Genomic DNA, 17,493 nt, shown 5'->3' on the forward strand with positions numbered 1-17,493 from the left:
AGAAGATTCCGACACAGGAGAAGAAGAGGAAGGAAGTTTTGAGTCAGAAGAAGAAAGTGTTGCTATCAACAACACAGAAGAGCCAGAATTCTCACAAAATGCTTCATCGTCTAGTCAACTGCGTAAAGATCAAATAACTTTAAACAGCACCAATAATACTACGAAACTAAAAGAAACATTTGAAAAAATGTATTTCAATATTTGAAAGATAAGAAACACAAATGGGGGTCCATACTTGCAATAGGATGAAACTCTTTCCATTCTTTGTGATTTTAACTGGCCTTTTCCGAAGAGGTCAATCCAGGGTACATACCACGTATTCGACCACTGCAAGTCCCATTACTAATTGCTAGCCGCAGTAAGATGCAGCAATCCATTGGCATGAAAGTATTCATCAGCCATGGATAATTTGGTCCAATACCAGTAATAGAAAAAATATATATAATTCCTGTTTTAATACTTTGGAAATACTGGTTTGAATACCTCAGAATGGAAACGGATGCTGATGAATAGTTTTTAAAAAGTCAAAGTATAATAAAGATGTCCGTCTTTTCCTTCTGTGCTGAGGATTTGACATCTGTATCATTGTTCACCATCGGGACTGGGAAACCATTTTTTTTCCCTCTTCTTCTTGGTTGACTTGACGGATGGACAAATAAAAGCTTGATTGTATTGGCTGACACTATCCACCGCAGTAGAGTGGATAGTGCAGTCTGGTTTTGCCATTACCTATAACACAAGGAACTATTCTGGTGTTCTGTATGATGATAACTTTATCATTATAAATAAGTATTGACAATTGTTAGACTATTTTTCCCCTTGCTGAAAGTTGAGTTTTCATAAAGATTAGAAGCCTTCTCAACTTTCTGTCAGATTACTTGTAAAGACTATTCCCTAGCACCAGACACAATATTAACGTTAAATTGAACTTTATGAGTAAGTATCTAATTATGAAAACTAACGTCCACCAAAAATGGGTTTAAGTCAACTGTTGGGATAGTAGACAGCTTGAACTTCACTTCTGTATCTAGCTTTTTTGTTGTCATGTTTCCTTTTTTAATGCACCGCTAGATGGATTAAAAAAAAATTGTGTCCCAATTTCTAAGCAGGATACTGTACTTGTCGGATACTTGGACGTACATTTTGGCAGTATGGTAGATCTTGTCTTGGCTTCCAACGTTCGTTGAATGACGTTTCCAATTTTTCGATGCTATCTGGCAGAATACCCTCTGTGCTGGTTCTGCCTTGGCTACAATTTCTGTCAGACTGGGAAAAGTGACCAGAACGAAGAAACTTGTTACGGTAAAGAAACAATGCAATAAATCCTGCCGTTTCCCTTTCAATCGCCTAATGAATTTCAAACCATAAGACAAGATTGGCAACATGTATTTTGGACCAAGGGTTTGGCATCTACCCTCATTTTAGTCAAACTTTTCTGGTTTTCTTCTGACAATTTGTTGATTATCTCTAGACCTTCTTCTGCTTCTTTCTTAATTGTCTCCAAATGTTATTCGGCTTCTTCTTTCATTTGCATTGCATATTTCATGAATTTTCTTTTGCCCTGAATGCCAAGCAAATGAAGCCAACAACTGAAAGTACATTTATTGTGTATTGCGTCTAAGAATTCCACGTTTTTCTGAAGATCTGTTTTTGCGTCTTCTACTTCCCTCTGAACTTTTTATACCAATTTCTTTTTGACGTATGCTTCAATTCTCTTCAATTACTCAATCTTCTTCTCATTCTGGTGCACAATCTTCTAGATGTCGTTCTCTTTTACATGTTTGCTTTCTGTTATAGCATCATCAATTACTTGGCTTATCAGCGTCTCCATAGTCCTAGCAGAGCTACAGAATATACTGGTAGATGTTAAGATAAACTTGGTTGTATTGCGCACACAAGGACAGACACGATACACTTAGGCGATAGCCACCTCAAGACTCCCCATCTTTTGACCAGCAGTTGATCCTATTCAAGAACTCCCATCAAATTCAATAAAATCATATTCATACATTACAATCACACTTGTAAATATTTGGATTAAAACTGTGTGATAAAACGTTTGCATGGTTTATTTGTTCTTGCGCTTCTCCTCGTGGCTACTTGGGACGTAAAACTCACCGGACAGCTGTCCTCATCTTCTGGGGGGTTTTCTCCAACCACATTGCTTGTGTTGGTACGGGATCGATGGGGAAGTCCTTTCGCACAAATCAACGACTTATCGTAGTACAGTCGAACAGTTGGTAGCTTGATGCGGTAATCGCGGTTCGGACCGCTTTCAACGATTACTCCACCTTTGTCATCATTATCTCAGTTTAACACATTTATTTGCTCTTCATTAATTATATCCAAATCAGTTTCCTTCGACAGTTTCTGTCTCTGTTAAGACCAAAGCAATATTGTGGTTAATAATTTATGCAAAGAAAAAAAAATATGATCGACTTCAACTTTTCAATTTCGGTGAAATGTTCCGTGGATTCAGAAATGTAAATTCCATTTTCTCTTTCTAAATATTGAATGCAATCAGTTAGAACTTTATTGTTATTTGACAATATGAAATTTTTTTCACTTTCAATATTGAGCAAATCAAGAGTTTCATCTAACTTAATTTGTATTGCGCTACGTTTAGGCATTTTAAGACCGTACACTAGGCTCAACTTCCAAAACATAAATGGTAATTGAAATGTTCGTATTGGCTCTCATCTTGATTACGATTGGCTGTTGCTACATCATACTGTTTATTTACCTTACTTTACTTTCATTTACTACATTTTCAATTTATTACCATCCTTTTACTTAAAAATTACTACATATTTCCTCTTTACATGAAAAGTACTATATACTATACTTTACTTTTTTATTATATAATGATAGTAAATAGTAAAGTAAAGTTTAGTACATTTCATATTAAAGTTAAATTCATTAGAGCAAGTAATGTGTATAATGTAGTAAACGAAAAGTAAAGTAAGGTAAATGAAAAGTAAAGTATGGTAAAATGGGAAGCCATAGTTCACTTTTACCAAAGAAAAAAAGAGGTTCGAAAGAAAATTGAAGAAAATATAGACAGGGAAACACTTTCATGAGAAACGAGCAGGAGAAGGTCAACATAACTCGAGTTTTGTCAAAAACATGGTTAGGTAAGGGAAACTACAAACAGAGTTTAAGGGATTAACGAGCGGACAGCGAGAAAGAAAATCTGGGCAGAAATTTAAAAAAGACGATAATGGGCCAACGAACACAGAAACTGAGAAAACATTTTATATGATCCGGTTGTAAGTGCTGAAGGACGTCTGTCGTTCTTTCTGAACAAGAAAGTTTACAAAAAATTGGATCAAATGGTGGCGGATAAAATAATTGTGCCGGTAGTCGAGCCTACAGAATGAGTTAGTCGCATATATGTTAGTGATGGGAAAGCCGGATGGCGATGTCAGGATTTGCTTGAATCCGTTTGAGTTAAAGAAAGCGATTCAACGTCAGCACTTTGTCGTACCCACTATGAACCAGCTTTTCGCGAAGATTGGAAAGTCGAAATATTTCTGTAGCTCGGGTGTGGCATCAGGTTGTTATCAAATTCCTCTGATTGAGGAAAGGAGGTCTACTAAAAAGTCATGTCCGAACTGTTTGGGGATCTTCCCGATGTTAAAGTGTACTTTGATGACTTCCTCGTCACTGTTGATACGATGGCTGACCTCAAAATCAATTTGCGTAAAGTGTTCGTGCGGTGCCGTGAGAACTATCTGAAGCTCAACCTTTAAAAAATGCTGATTCTTTTTGCAACAGCTGCCCTAGCTTGGACACGTCATCGGGCATGGTACTCTTCGTCCTGATCCAGAGAAATTAGATGCCACCGTATAGTTGTTCCGAATTACAGCAAATTAAAGTTCAATTAATTTAAAAGTTTCCAAAGGTTCGGTGTACGCCGTGCCATCTAGCCTACTTTGAAAAACGTGAACAAAAATGACACAACTTCGAAAAAGAAAAAGGACTTTCTGATTTCTTGGGCTTTTTGCTGCTTTGCTCAGTTTCCTCTTATTCAGATGAGAATCTGCCGTCATTGCCTATTAAAGAATACGTTGCAATAATCACATTTGGTTCACAGGCTTGATTGCTTTCTCTATCCAAGTTCAAAAGAGTAGTAGTCGACTGACCTTTCGATGTCACGTCGGGTTGCTGACCATCTTCTTCTTTCTTTTGGCAAGGCTTGGGGTGCGATTTCCCACTTAGTTCATAATAGTTTTCAGGCTCATCTGGAGGATGTCCAACTTGATTTTCAGAATTGGAGTAGCAAGAACCTCGACCGGCTCCTCCGCCTGCCTTGGTTTCTTCCGTTTTTCCTTCGATGCTGCTGGCGGATGTAGTCGATGCAGCAACGTTACTGTTGGTTCCACTCATACTGCTTTGACTTTGAGGACCGGTTCCGCTTCCGCTGTCAGATGTTCCGGCCGAAGGAATGTTAGACGAGCCGGAATATTTTTGAGCTGATATAGATGACGTTTCTCCTCTTCCAGAATGAGCCGATTCAAAGGAACTGTCAGTGGAATCCGGAACTGCCGAGACTTCTCCATTAGATTCGGAAGTAGTTGAATCAATAGAATTTTCGTCAATGATATCAGTTGGAGTACTTTCTACTTCAGCTTTCAGTGAAGTCTCTCTCAGGAGACAATCGCTGATGTTGTTGGCCGGGTTGTTGCTGCCGGCCTTGCTGCCGAAATTCAAGCCCGTCTTGGTAATCTCCCCCGAAGTGATTAATTCGCTGAAACCCTCCTGGTGAGCGAAAGCGTAGCCGGAGCGAAGCGATCGTCAACCTCACTGGGCCCTATTGAAACGAAATAGAGAAAAAATCAATAAACGAAGATTTAATTTGTATGAAAGAAAGAAAAAGCTAGATGGGCGAGAAATACGTACCGATTGGCGGGAAGTTTTGGCTCGATACCAACGCGATAATCACCAAGGAAAAAGTATCTCCACAACACCACCACATAGAGTACATTAAGATGACGATGCAAAACAGAAGTGGGAGCCAAAAAGTCGCTTCGCCCATAGCCTGAAAAATGGAAAATTCGTCGTTAGCGAAAATTCGAAAATATCCCGAGTACTAAAACCGTAAAAAATTGAAGTGTTCCTGCTTACCTTGGTCACGTAGGAAACGCCGATGACAAGATTATATGAACATTTGTGCACACAGTATAAAAGTAAGGAGCCCAGTATGGCGAATAGATTGTAACGGGTCCAGTAGTCTGTGTCCAGCGCAATTTGCACGGTGACAACCATCATTAGGATAATTTCCACGACGCTTCCAATCAGATGGTGGTCGGGCAGGGGGTTCCCTTGTTGAGAGACGCCATCCCTGTAGGAAACTGCCGATATAAAACAGGAGGGCAATTAAGTCAGGAAAAAAAAAGGAATCTCATTCGAAGGAAAAGAAAGGCAAAAATCAAACGAACCGTAGGTTGACAGCACAACGACGCACGACGTAACACATCCGTGGATTGCACTCATGAAGAACTCGCCCTTATCGAACAGAGAATTGTGATGGCCAGGCGGGAAGAGTTTAGAATACTTGATGTTGTTCTCGTCATAGACATCTTCGTCGAACATGCCCAAGCAACGTATAGAGTAAGGTGTAGACGAATATCGGGTCAAAGATCGACTGTCTGCCACAACCCCCAAACAACAATACATGGCAAATAGTATAGAAAATAGGGTCAACGAGTTTTTGATGATTGCGCACGAGTGCTACGACAACGTACATGGGCGGAGAATCCACAGAAGAAGCCAATCCAAAAATGGCACATGGTGAAGGCAAAAGTCTTGTAGAAAAAGGAACTTAGAAATTTTTGCCATTCTAAGATTGAACCTACGCCCGTGAACCAGAAGCAAACGTTCGAGGAACCAGAATTGCGCGATGCTGTAATCCGATGCCAAGACGGCCTGAATAAAGGAAAAACGAGAGCGATTAAAATGAAAGAAAAATTTTAAAATCAAATGATGAGATATTTACCTCCATGCCTTCCTGGCCGCCGATTCCTACTCCGATGTGAGCCGTCTTGATCATGGCAACGTCGTTGGCTCCATCGCCAATAGAGAGCGTCACGGCCTGTTTCTTCTCTTTGATCAAATTGACCACCATGCACCATGGTTGTCACCCATTGCCAGCAGCAAATCACCGCCTTGCCTGAAAGGAAAAGGAAATGTGGTTACTGATTTCCAATGGAAATTTGGAAGGAACCTTACATTTAGTGACGACGTCGAGGAAGCGCTTCTCCAACTTGGTCTGCAGGGCGTAGATCAGTGAGTGGCCGTTGATGACTAAGGCGTAACCCGTGTTCCGGTCCTCTTCGTCGTTACTCAGCGAATTTTCACAGTTGACTAATTGGATCTCGACATCTTCGACATTCTGTCCGTCGACAATAAACATGTCGACCATGTCATCGGTCAAGAGCTGGCAATAATAACCAACGTTGATAGCCGTTTCTAGAAAAAAAAATGGTTCAGAGACAAACGAAAATATTTGGCAAATCTTGACTCACCTTGTTTATCGCCAGACAAAATCCATATTTTGATTCCAGTTAATGCCAATTTGGCAATCGTTTGCGGCACCTGCAACAAATAAAATCCCACAATTTTTTTTAGCAAAAAAAGATATTCTTCACGATTACCAACTTACCCCGTCTTGAAGTTTGTCTTCAATGGCCGTGGCCCCTAGAAGAGTAAGACCTTGCTCCATTTCGTGGTATAAATCTTCTTTTCTTTTGTCAGGAGAGCAACAGCACACCGAGCTTGGTGTGGAATCCTCGTGAAGACGTAACTTCCATTCTTCGAAATAACTCTCGTTGATGTCGCGGAAGTCCAGACACAAGGTCCGTAATCCTTCGCCAGCGAATTTCTGCAAACAAAAAGACATGAAGAAATTTGAAAGAAGAAGTATGACGAGTCGGTTACTTGTAGATTTCCTTGTGTCTGGTTTATTCTTTCTTCGTTTCTGGATTGAAGTCGATCGAAGACGACGAAGTCAGCCCCTTTGCAATAGAGGCGGATCTTTCCGTTTGGTCCACGAACGATGACCGACATTCCTTTTCTAGTGTTGCTGAAATCCAGGACACACAACAACTCGTGGACTTCCTCCGTCTCGCCTAATCCAACCTAAAGCATCCAAGGTATATTATTAGTACGAATTCCGTTTGGATGAAAATGTGCAAGCACAGTGATGATCCAACCCCAATAGGGTCTTTGCATGAAATTTGGAATTGTTTTTAACATACTTCATGAGAATCAGTTTTTCACGCTGATTCTCATGGTATTTTTTATTTTTTTTTTAAATCAACCGAAATGTGTGTATTTTTAATTCAAAGTTGGAATAAGCTCCTCCCATTTCAAAACGGGGTCTCAGCCATTTTTTAGGGGCGGAGCTTAATTTGTGATGAATTTGTAGACGACGCTAACGAAAATAAACAACTTTCTGTGCCATTTTATTTTTGACTTTTCACTCTGAAGTATTACTTTTGTTAGGTTTTCATTAAGTTACACAATGAAACATGATATTTGTGTTGTGCCTGGATGTAAAACATCACCAATAAGTGATCCGAATGTTAAATTCATTTCATTCCCTAGAAATGAATTGAAGAGAAAATTGTGGTTCGATACTCTGTCATTAAGTTCCAAGATTCCAAAAACAAGAAGAATGCATGTGTGTGAAAAACACTTTGAGGTAGTACTATATTCATGTGAGTTAAATTTCTATAGGAGTTAACCATGTTTTATTTCCAAGCTTGAAACAGATTTGAAGGATTATGAGAAGTTTAAGAGTGGTGTCGGTTACTTAAAACTTAAAGATGGTGTGGTACCACACTTGAATCTAGCAACACGTAAGATGTTTCCTTATCATTATATACAATCACTACAGTTTGACTAATTGATTAATCTATTTTGCAACGGAATAGCAACAAGTTGTGAAGTAGACTATGAATCAATGTATTTCTCAGCCAATAATTCAGACATTGGACTTGAAGGTAACACTGTTCGTTGGAGTAGGCCTACATTGTAACAATCAGTTGCTAACTTTATACTTAATTCTACAGGCAGAATGTCTGTTGCAAGTATGTCGAGTGGATATCACAGTTTGCAGAGTGGATCTAGAATGTCAACAACCACAGAATTTAACGATGAGCTGCACCAAATCATAGGAGGTATATGAAGCCTTCATATGTTATTAAACCTGTAAAACCATTAACCTGCCTATGTCTTTGTATAGATGTAAGTGAACGAAATCAGATTTTGAATGACGGATATCATCTTGAACCAATAGAATCTCCAACACCTATTTCCAGCACTGAAGAAACGCAGACACTTGAGGATTTCTTTGTCAACTCATCAGACATAGATATGCAAGGTAACATTAGTGTTGGAGTATACAATAACAACTATCCTTCAACATATGTTTACTTTTACAGGCAGAATTTCTGTTGACAGCCTTTCTAGTGTATATTACAGTTCGCAGTGTGAATCTAGAATGTCAACAACCACAGAATGTAATATGGCTCTGCACCACACCCTTGGAGGTATAATAAAACTTTACACGTTATTCAACCTGTTTTAACAGTTCTTATGTCTTTTTATAGATGCTTATTGTGAACACAATCAAACTTGTTTAAACAACTGCAATCGTCATGAACAAATGGAAACTTTGACACCTATTGTTCTCAACAAAGAAACACAGACTGATTACAAGCAATTTTTCCAGTCACTTTCAATCAAAGAAACTCAAAACGAAACTGTTAGCAAGAAATCAGTCGTTCGAAGTAAAGGAGTTCAACACAATATTATTACTTGGCCTAAAAAAGATGCAGCGAGTAGTCCCTGCTGGAAAGGTATGCCACTTTTGGCAACTAGTCCTGTTCTGAAGTTGATGAGCTCGCAATCATCAACACTTAATCCTTCGTATGTGACAGCACAGGATTTCAACAGTCCATCACCTATCAAGTGTACATCACCACAGCAGTCTTGGCAAATCAGTTCCACCCCATTATCAGCTAAACGAAAAGTGATAGATCCCCTCGCTATTGACACGTCGTCTCATGGTAATGTGAGAAAGAAGAGGAAATGTGCAAGATATCTTTCATATGAAGAGACCTCTTCAAATAAGGGTGATACCTCTTCGTGTGGAACATCAAGGCCGAAAGAAGATTCATCTTGGCATCAATCATTTACGTCAAATGACACATCAGTACTGCACTCCCCCCTGTCGTTTGTTCAGTGTACGACTGAATTTAAACTTAGAAGTCGCCAACGGGCAATACAACTCATGGAATGTGATCCAAGAACTTATCTCGGTGTTGATCGCGATTGGATTTCTGTACTTCTCCTCGTTGGCTCTAAGTTTAAGGTAAAAGGAAACCTTACATCATTACATGTTATTTACCTAGTATTAAGAAAATTACGTTTGAATGAATCGTTCGTGGTATTTGGGCACGAGTTTGGAATATCCTACAGTCAAGCCTCCAGATATTTCACACAGTTTTTGCCCTTGATCTCAAGTTACTTCAGACAACTAATTGTGTGGCCAAATGATGAATCGATTCACCGAGCTATGCCCATTGGCTTTCGTAAATCATTCAAAAAAGTAAGTGGGGTTGGAGATTGTCTAGAAATCGCTATACAAAAGCCAGTTGATGCTTTCGAACAAGCATTGACATGGTCAGACTACAAGAAGGCTAACACTATTAAATTCTATGTTGTGATTACACCCAATGGTTTATTCTCTTTCTGTTCAGCTGGATATGGTGGGAGAGCAACGGACGAAATGATCGTCTCCCACTGCGGATTCTTGGACTTGTTAAAGCGAGGCATGGTCATTATGCTTGATAGAGGTTTCAAAAAAGTCCAAAGTATGGTGTTGGAAAAAGGATGTGAAGTCGTTCGTCCGCCAAGTGTAAGTGAAGGAAAACAACTGTCTAAAGAACAGGTTCTTACTGGTCGCAAAATAGCTGGAGTCAGAATTCACGTAGAGAGAGCGATCCGCCACATCCGGGAGTTCAAGTTCCTTGCCCCACACGCATGCATTCACAATTCATTGGTTTCGTGTGCGGACGATGCTTTTTTCTAGTCTGTGGATTGATTAACATGCAGAGTTGCTTAACTAGATGCTAATTACTTTATCAACGCTTTACTTGTATTCAGCAATCTCTCATTTGTTTCTGCTTATGAATAACCGTCCTTAACGCTTTTTACTCTATGCAAACAATCTGTAAAAACGATTTTTTCCTTACTGTGGTCTTATCTGTTTTATATTTCCTCGTTATGCTTCAGTGTTGCGTACGCAGACAATACAGAATTTAACATGAACAACAAGTCATTGCAGTAAAAATTTTCCAATGGTATTTTTCCAAAATTGTTCAGCTTTAACCATAATGGCTCTTATATAGTTCTCATCATAGTCTACTGGCAAAATTTTCACTTTTCTGTTGATCTCGAATTTTGGGCTTGCAACACAAAAAAGACTTTTTTTCCTTCCAGATAGATGCATTTGCAGCTGAACTTGGGCCTTGCACTGTGGTTTTATTTTTCCTAAAATTTGAAATTGATTTAAGTCCTTGCAGTCATTTCAAGTGTTGATTTCGTTGATTTACCTGACGAATCAATGAAATTGAAATAGCTGTTGTAGTTAGTTGGGCACTTGATCTCAACAGTAAAGTTTTCATTAATTCCGTCTGGTGAGGCGCCGAAAATAGGGTGTTCCGGACGAGTAATCAATCCACAGCGTTTAAATGTCATTTTCTGCTTTTTTGATACGATCTGTAGAACTTGGGACTCTAAACGGGTACCTCTGGCCATAGCTGACGTTTCTCTTAATTTCGCCCCATGAAGTATGTCGACGAGTGACCCATCTACAGTATTGCAGTGAGCGACTGCATACAAATTTGACGCGGTGATACGTAGGTATCTAATTTATAAGGAGACATTAAATGTTATTGTAGCTGCCATGAAAGTTACAGTTTGTATAATAAGAAGTATTTATTACCTGAACCGTCTCCACAGAGGATTATCTGTTTGATCACTTGTTGACTTAGCGACTTCATTACACAGTTCTTCTGTCATGCTAGATTCGCAGAAACATAAGAAATCAAGAACACTTGTAGATGTCGGATTTCTTTTTTTGAAGTCTCTCGACAGAGAATGGATATCTATAGAGTCAAATTGGTCAACTGGCAGAAATATTTTTGCCAGTTCCGGAATCACTTTTACGTTTCCCTTTTTCAATTTCCAATCCATATGAGCAATCACTTCTTGTAAAAATGAAACACCATCGGGATCCTTTCTGACATTGATTTTACTTTTCACTTTGTAAATTTTCCTTTTTGGTTTTCTTTTTCGGATTGATTCTGCAGACAACTTATTCTTCTTCTTACACCTATTTTTTTTTCTCCTTTGATTTTCTTCCAAGATCTTTAACCAAAATGAACTTTATGGTTTTCCCGACGTTTGACAGCTTGGACTTTTTCCAATAACAGGCTTTTTCCGTAGGGGTTTTGTCTTCAAAACGACGATGCATCCATCCGAGAAGGGCTAGCTGGTGCTTGCACCCTCCCAGTGCTGCAATGCAGCCATAACATTTACATGACGTTATTTCGCCTTTAGCAGAGTCAACTACGATTTCTACTTTGTAACCATTTGAAGTTACTTTATGTTCTGGAGCGACACAAGATAATACAGTGGTTATGTGGCCTTCTCGTTTGAGTTGAACATAACCAATGGCAGACTCACCGTACGATTCCCTGCCATTACGCATAGCTTTGGTATTTGAGATTTCAGGTGAAATAAAATTGCTGTCCTTGGCTATGAAATTGGCAAGAGCAATAATGTTTACTTCTGGGAGGTTATCACTATTAGCCTTTTCGTAACCTTCCAGCAATTTGTGAGCATTGTAAGCCATTCAAATAAATGGAATAATGAAGACACAAGAGCCTTGAAATACATAATAATATTTAAGATACAGATTATTGTAATTATATATTATTTTAAAATTTGTCATACCGTAATTCAGGAATCAAAATAGATACAAACACAAACATTAATACTGGCACAGAAAGTTGTTTATTTTCGTTAGCGTCGTCTACAAATTCAGCACAAATTAAGCTCCGCCCCTAAAAAATGGCTGAGACCCCGTTTTGAAATGGAAGGAGCTTATTCCAAATTTGAATTAAAAATACACACATTTCGGTTGATTTAAAAAAAAATAAAAAATACCATGAGAATCAGCGTGAAAAACTGATTCTCATGAAGTATGTTAATAACAATTCCAAATTTCATGCAAAGACCCTATTGTGATGGAATCCCGAGTACGAGCCTTGAAAACGAAGCCAAAATTTCGGGCGGCCGAAACCATAGCACCTTCATCTGGCGACTGTGCTTGGTATTCTAATTTGCCTGTAACGTAGAATAAATGTTTTTGTGAAGCAAAAAATCTTTATGACCTTCAATTACAGAATAGAGGTTATACCGTTGTTCTTGTGAGGCATGACGGTGTGGCAGAGCGCCAACAGAAGGAAGAATTTCTGGCAAGTGGGATCGTTGTGACTCAAGTCTACCAGAGTCTTGTCGCAGAATTTAAAGGCTTGCTCGTGAACTGGATTGAACGAAAAATCTACCGGCTTGGTTTCCTGGAACGGGGAAAAAGAGTCAAATGTATAATGAACGGGCAAAATTTCTCAGGATGTACGGACGATACCTCATCGTCCGTTTGGTCCGTTTTTGTAGGTTGTGTGCTTGACGAGTCGTAAACGTCGTAGCAAGTTCCGCCGATGGAACACTTCTTGAAGGACATGACGTTTTGCGTCAATGTTCCTGTTTTGTCGGAGAAGATGTACTCGATCTGGCCGAGCTCTTCGTTGAGTTTCGTGGTGCAGGCCTTGGCCGGCGTCTTCGATTTTTTTTCTATCATTTTCTCGTCCCGGTTCATGAGTATTGATTGGAATAGACGGATGACATCATACTGAAGTAAATTTAGATTGGCAACAGCGGGTTGAGAACGATTGGGTACGAGAAGAAACTCGACAAGGCAATGACGGTGGATTAAATAGCCGGTGACTTGTCCACAATATGGATATAGATGTCTTGCCGTTCCACAGCAACCGGCCATCGAATTGATCTAAAGCTCGGTTGGGCGGCTCACAAATCTTCTCTTCTTTGAAATGTGCGATTTGGGCCTCGTTCTGGCCCATCTCGGCTGTCTCCAATAGGCTTTGGCGTTGTTTTAGATTTTTCTCCCTGCGACAATGAAGACATGATTAGAGGAGACCGGACACAAGACTGAGCCACACTTACCCGTCCGACTCAGCCGTTTCAATGCAGCAGAATCCGTTGGGACCGGACGTGGTCAATAGAAGAACATCATGGGCAACATACTGATTATTCTCCACCCGGATGATGTCATCCACCTGGACTTTGTGCCAGGGCTCTTTCACCTTGCCATCGCGCAGAACGAGCGAATCTCTGCTGTTTACTTTTCTGTCAATATTATATTGTACTTAACACACGCAAAAAAAAAGAAAAAAAAAAGTTAATTTTTAGAAGAAGTGACAAAGCGAAAAAATGAAATGGAAACGAAAATACTTACATAATCCTCGATCGCATCTTTGATGGCCGTCAGGAGCAGGACAATACTTAGAGGTACGGCAGTGATGACGGGTGTCAACGACGACCAAACGGGAAAAAATTGTAGGACAAATTGTAGAATCAGCACGCATAGGGAAAGAAAAATGGTCGGTCGCTGGAACTGATCCAATAGAATTAAGGTGACAAACGACAGAAACGTGTACTTGGAGGTCTGAATGAAATTATTCTGTAAAGCGACAAACATGGACCTTATGGCGCCAGGACTTTTGGCCGCTGCTGAAAAGTATTTGCTGGAAGAATTAAAAATTCATTGTGAAACGCATCTGATTCGCCAAATGTCTGCCAAAAACTGCCTGGATTTGCTTACCCTCACCATCCAGCGGAGCACCGGAAGAAATTTTCCATTGAATACTTACCGCCGTTATCCGGGTAAGTCACGCTGAAATCATTTGATTAAACCAAATATTCATGAAATAGTCGTTGTTCTGGTTGTTTGTCCAGGTTAGGTTATAGGAACGGACAACTGGAAAAAGCTGAATGAAGAAAATCCGGCGTTGTTGTCAAGGTTGTTGTGCTACTTATTGCAGCAAACGGTTTTCACCTGTCTCTGAATTCTCTAGAAGTCCTGTGTCCGTCTCTGTCCTTTTTTTCTGTTACCGGTTTAATAACACGGAATCATTCTGCTGAAGAAATTCAACCTTCATTTTCAGTTCAATTTCTTTCTCTAATCAAAAAAAGCAAATTTGGTTGTATTGTGCTGTATCGCGCGCATATGGACGCAATTACTTTTTCTTTTTAATACATAATGGTTATAAAAGTTTAGATTATGATTTTCTTTAGCTTGAACCGATTATTTTTTAAAAGAAGAGTGAATAATTATTTTTCTGTAAAAGTTGCAAAAGCTACGCATGAGTGCTCAGCAGTCCATTCCTCCGGTTTTTTCAAAGGGTGGATGAGGTAATCCTTAATGGCCGACCATTGTAGCCCCTTTCTACGTGTTTTTTATTCATGGGGTGGGTAATCCATGATGGCTGACTGTTGATGCAGGCCCTTCCTCCTAACTGATTTTCAGACAAAATTGTCAAACCGCATTTATTCCGACCTTATTTTCATTCGCTAACTGATGCTTTTTGTGCCTTTTATTGTGATTCAAAAATTATAATTTTAAGCTAAAATTATAAATACAAGAAAATAAGTCAGATATGTAATTACTATCTTATTAGGCAATCGATTGCATGTAATCAGAAAATTGCAACCTTGGTTGCCCTTGACAACAAATATTTCTCGTTTCTTGGGGCGCGTCGATTTTTGTTTGTCGTTTAGCAGTAGCTTGTGATCAGCGTCAAGGCGTTAAGCGTTAAGCCCAAATCCTTTCATTGTGAATTTTTGAGGTCTTGCAGTTAAAATGGCGCAACAAGAAATTGCTAACGCTGCCTCTTCAACGCAGTTGAAACTACCATTTACTGTAATAAACTACGAGTACTAAGTAAATATCCGGGATATACACTTATGAAATTCCGTGAACGACTCAGTTTTATTGGTTACCAAAACGGGTTTTTACACACAAAATGTAACTCGACTTCTGACGCTCGTTCTTCTTCCCTGTTCTCCCCCTCCTTTCCGTATGCTCTATCCGTTGCCAGATCCTTCTCGTCTCTTTTGGCGCTGGTGCGCCACAGTCCCAGCCGGCGCAGAGCTGATAACGTGATTACTCCGGGCGCTGACCTGAAATATAACAAAGTTTAACAGTGGGTCGGATTAGTTCAGATTTAGCCGTCTTGACTGTTGCTTTCCGCACTACTCCGTCTTGGCTCGGATGTACAGTCACGATCAAACCCATTAATAACTCTTCTCGCTTGTTTTTCTCGTCCATTATTAGAACCTTGTCGCCAACTAGAAGAGGGCGAACTGATTTATCCCATTTCTTGCACTCGATGAGACTGGGGAGATATTCTCTCATCCATCGGCGCCAGTACTGGTCGACGATGAACTGGGCCTGCTTCCAGCGACGCCTCGGGAGTCCGTCAAATGCTTCTTCTGGATCGGATGCACGATGATGGTGCGGTCCACCTAGCACGAAATGATTCGGGGTCAGCGGCTCGGGCTCATTCGGATCCGTTTGAACATGGGTGAGGGGTGGACTGTTTAAGAGCGATGCCACTTCGGCAAACACGGTACGCAGCACTTCGTCGTTGACTTAGCGGGTCTCGAGACTGGCACGCAATGCTGCCTTGCTGGAGCCAATTAGCCGTTCCAAAATTCCGCCGTAGTGTGAGCCGGTTGGTGGCGAGTATCGCCAGTTGATTCCGCGGTCCGCCATTTCTCCTGATACGCGAATTGAGTTTAAGTTTTTGATTCCTTCGGCAAACTCCTTGTTGCCTGCCTTCAGATTCGTCCCGTTTTCCGAATATACGAGGGCTGGACTGTCGCGGAGGGAAATGAACCGGCGAAGGGCCATAATGAAGTAATCAGCATCCGTTGAGTCGAGGACCTCCAGGTGCACCGCACGAGAGGAAAGGCAGGTGATAAGAATGCCATACCTTTTAACTGATCGCCTTCCGATGACGACATGGAATGGGCCAAAACAATCAAGGCAAAAATTTGTAAAAACACGAAGGAAGGCCTGAAGACATTCCTTCGGCAGGCCTGCCAATTTCGGTGCTTGGGGCAAGGAACATAAGAGTTTACACTTGACACATTTTTTCAATGTCCGACGGATGGCCCTGCGACCCTGGAGAAGATAATATTGCTCGCACAAGATGCTTAAGGTGTGCTAACCGCCGGAGTGCCGCACTTTTTGGTGACAATCTTCTATAATTAACTTGGTCATCGGGTGGTTTGGTGCAATTATAGTCGGGTGACAAGTGCGCGCCGGGAGTTCGGCGTGCTCCAACCTTCCGTCCACTTTCAAAAGCCATATTCCGGATTGATGTATGGGCCAACGTGCCGCAGAACTGAATTCCGAGGAATTTCGGTTCCGTTAAGAAGGGCCTTGTACTCGCACACGAAAACTTCACTTTGGGAGACCAGCGAAGGGCTTCTGCAAGCTCTCCAACGGTCGGCTCTGCTTGCGTGGCCGGATCGTGACTTCGCGTTTCAGAAGGCTTAGTTCCGTGGCGTGGGTGATGAGCTTAGATACGGCAGCTGCCTTCGTCTGGCAGCAATATGGCGTGACATCCAGATGCCCAATGCTCATGGTCGGTGTTTCATCGTCTTCCGTTTCAGATGGCTTAGCGGCGCGATGATCAAATGGCGCTGCAACCTACGACGGATCCATGAGAAAAGAGGGGCCAGTAATACAACGGCAACCAGGGCCAAAGTCTTTCGGTGTGTTACCGCGAGTGCACTTGTCGGCTGGGTTATCACTACTACGAATGAAATGCCAGTCGTTGAGTGCCGAGTGGGCGAGGATCTCCTTTCGTCTTGCGCGCACGAATGACGGACGCCCGTGGTCATCGGATCGCAGCTGCCATAAAACGATCTGGGAGTCGGTGTGATATTCAAAAGAAGCAATTGGGATGCGGAGCTCCTTTTTTATTAGTACTGACAAGCGCACGGCCAGTACAGCCGCCTTTAACTCCATCCGCGGAATTGTCGTTGGCCTCAATGATGCTGAACGACCTTTTTCCATCACAAAACTTACATGGACCCTGTTATTTAATGTTGTGCGGAAGTAGGCGACCGCTCCAAACGCGACTGATGACGTGTCGGCAAACACAATCAGCCGAGATACAGAGCCTAAAAAATGGCAAATCGGCGGGACGAAAACATCGGCTCACACGGGGGAACGATAGCTTGGCCAGCCCGTCTGTGCCCAAACATTCCACTTTTCCATCAGGTCTCCTGGCAAAGGCTGGTCCCACCCGCGAGCGCTTTTCTCCAGTC

At 41.1% G+C, this 17,493-nt stretch overlaps 1 pseudogene; it reads right to left on the reverse strand.

The window, feature by feature from the left end:
- The window catches only part of LOC124337658, a 28,036-nt pseudogene extending 14,184 nt beyond the window's left edge, over nt 1-13,852 (reverse strand).
- Between the last annotated feature and the right edge of the window lie 3,641 nt (nt 13,853-17,493).

The sequence above is a fragment of the Daphnia pulicaria genome, chromosome 4 (genome assembly GCF_021234035.1).
Source record: "Daphnia pulicaria isolate SC F1-1A chromosome 4, SC_F0-13Bv2, whole genome shotgun sequence".
Classification (NCBI taxonomy): Eukaryota; Metazoa; Arthropoda; class Branchiopoda; order Diplostraca; family Daphniidae; genus Daphnia; species Daphnia pulicaria.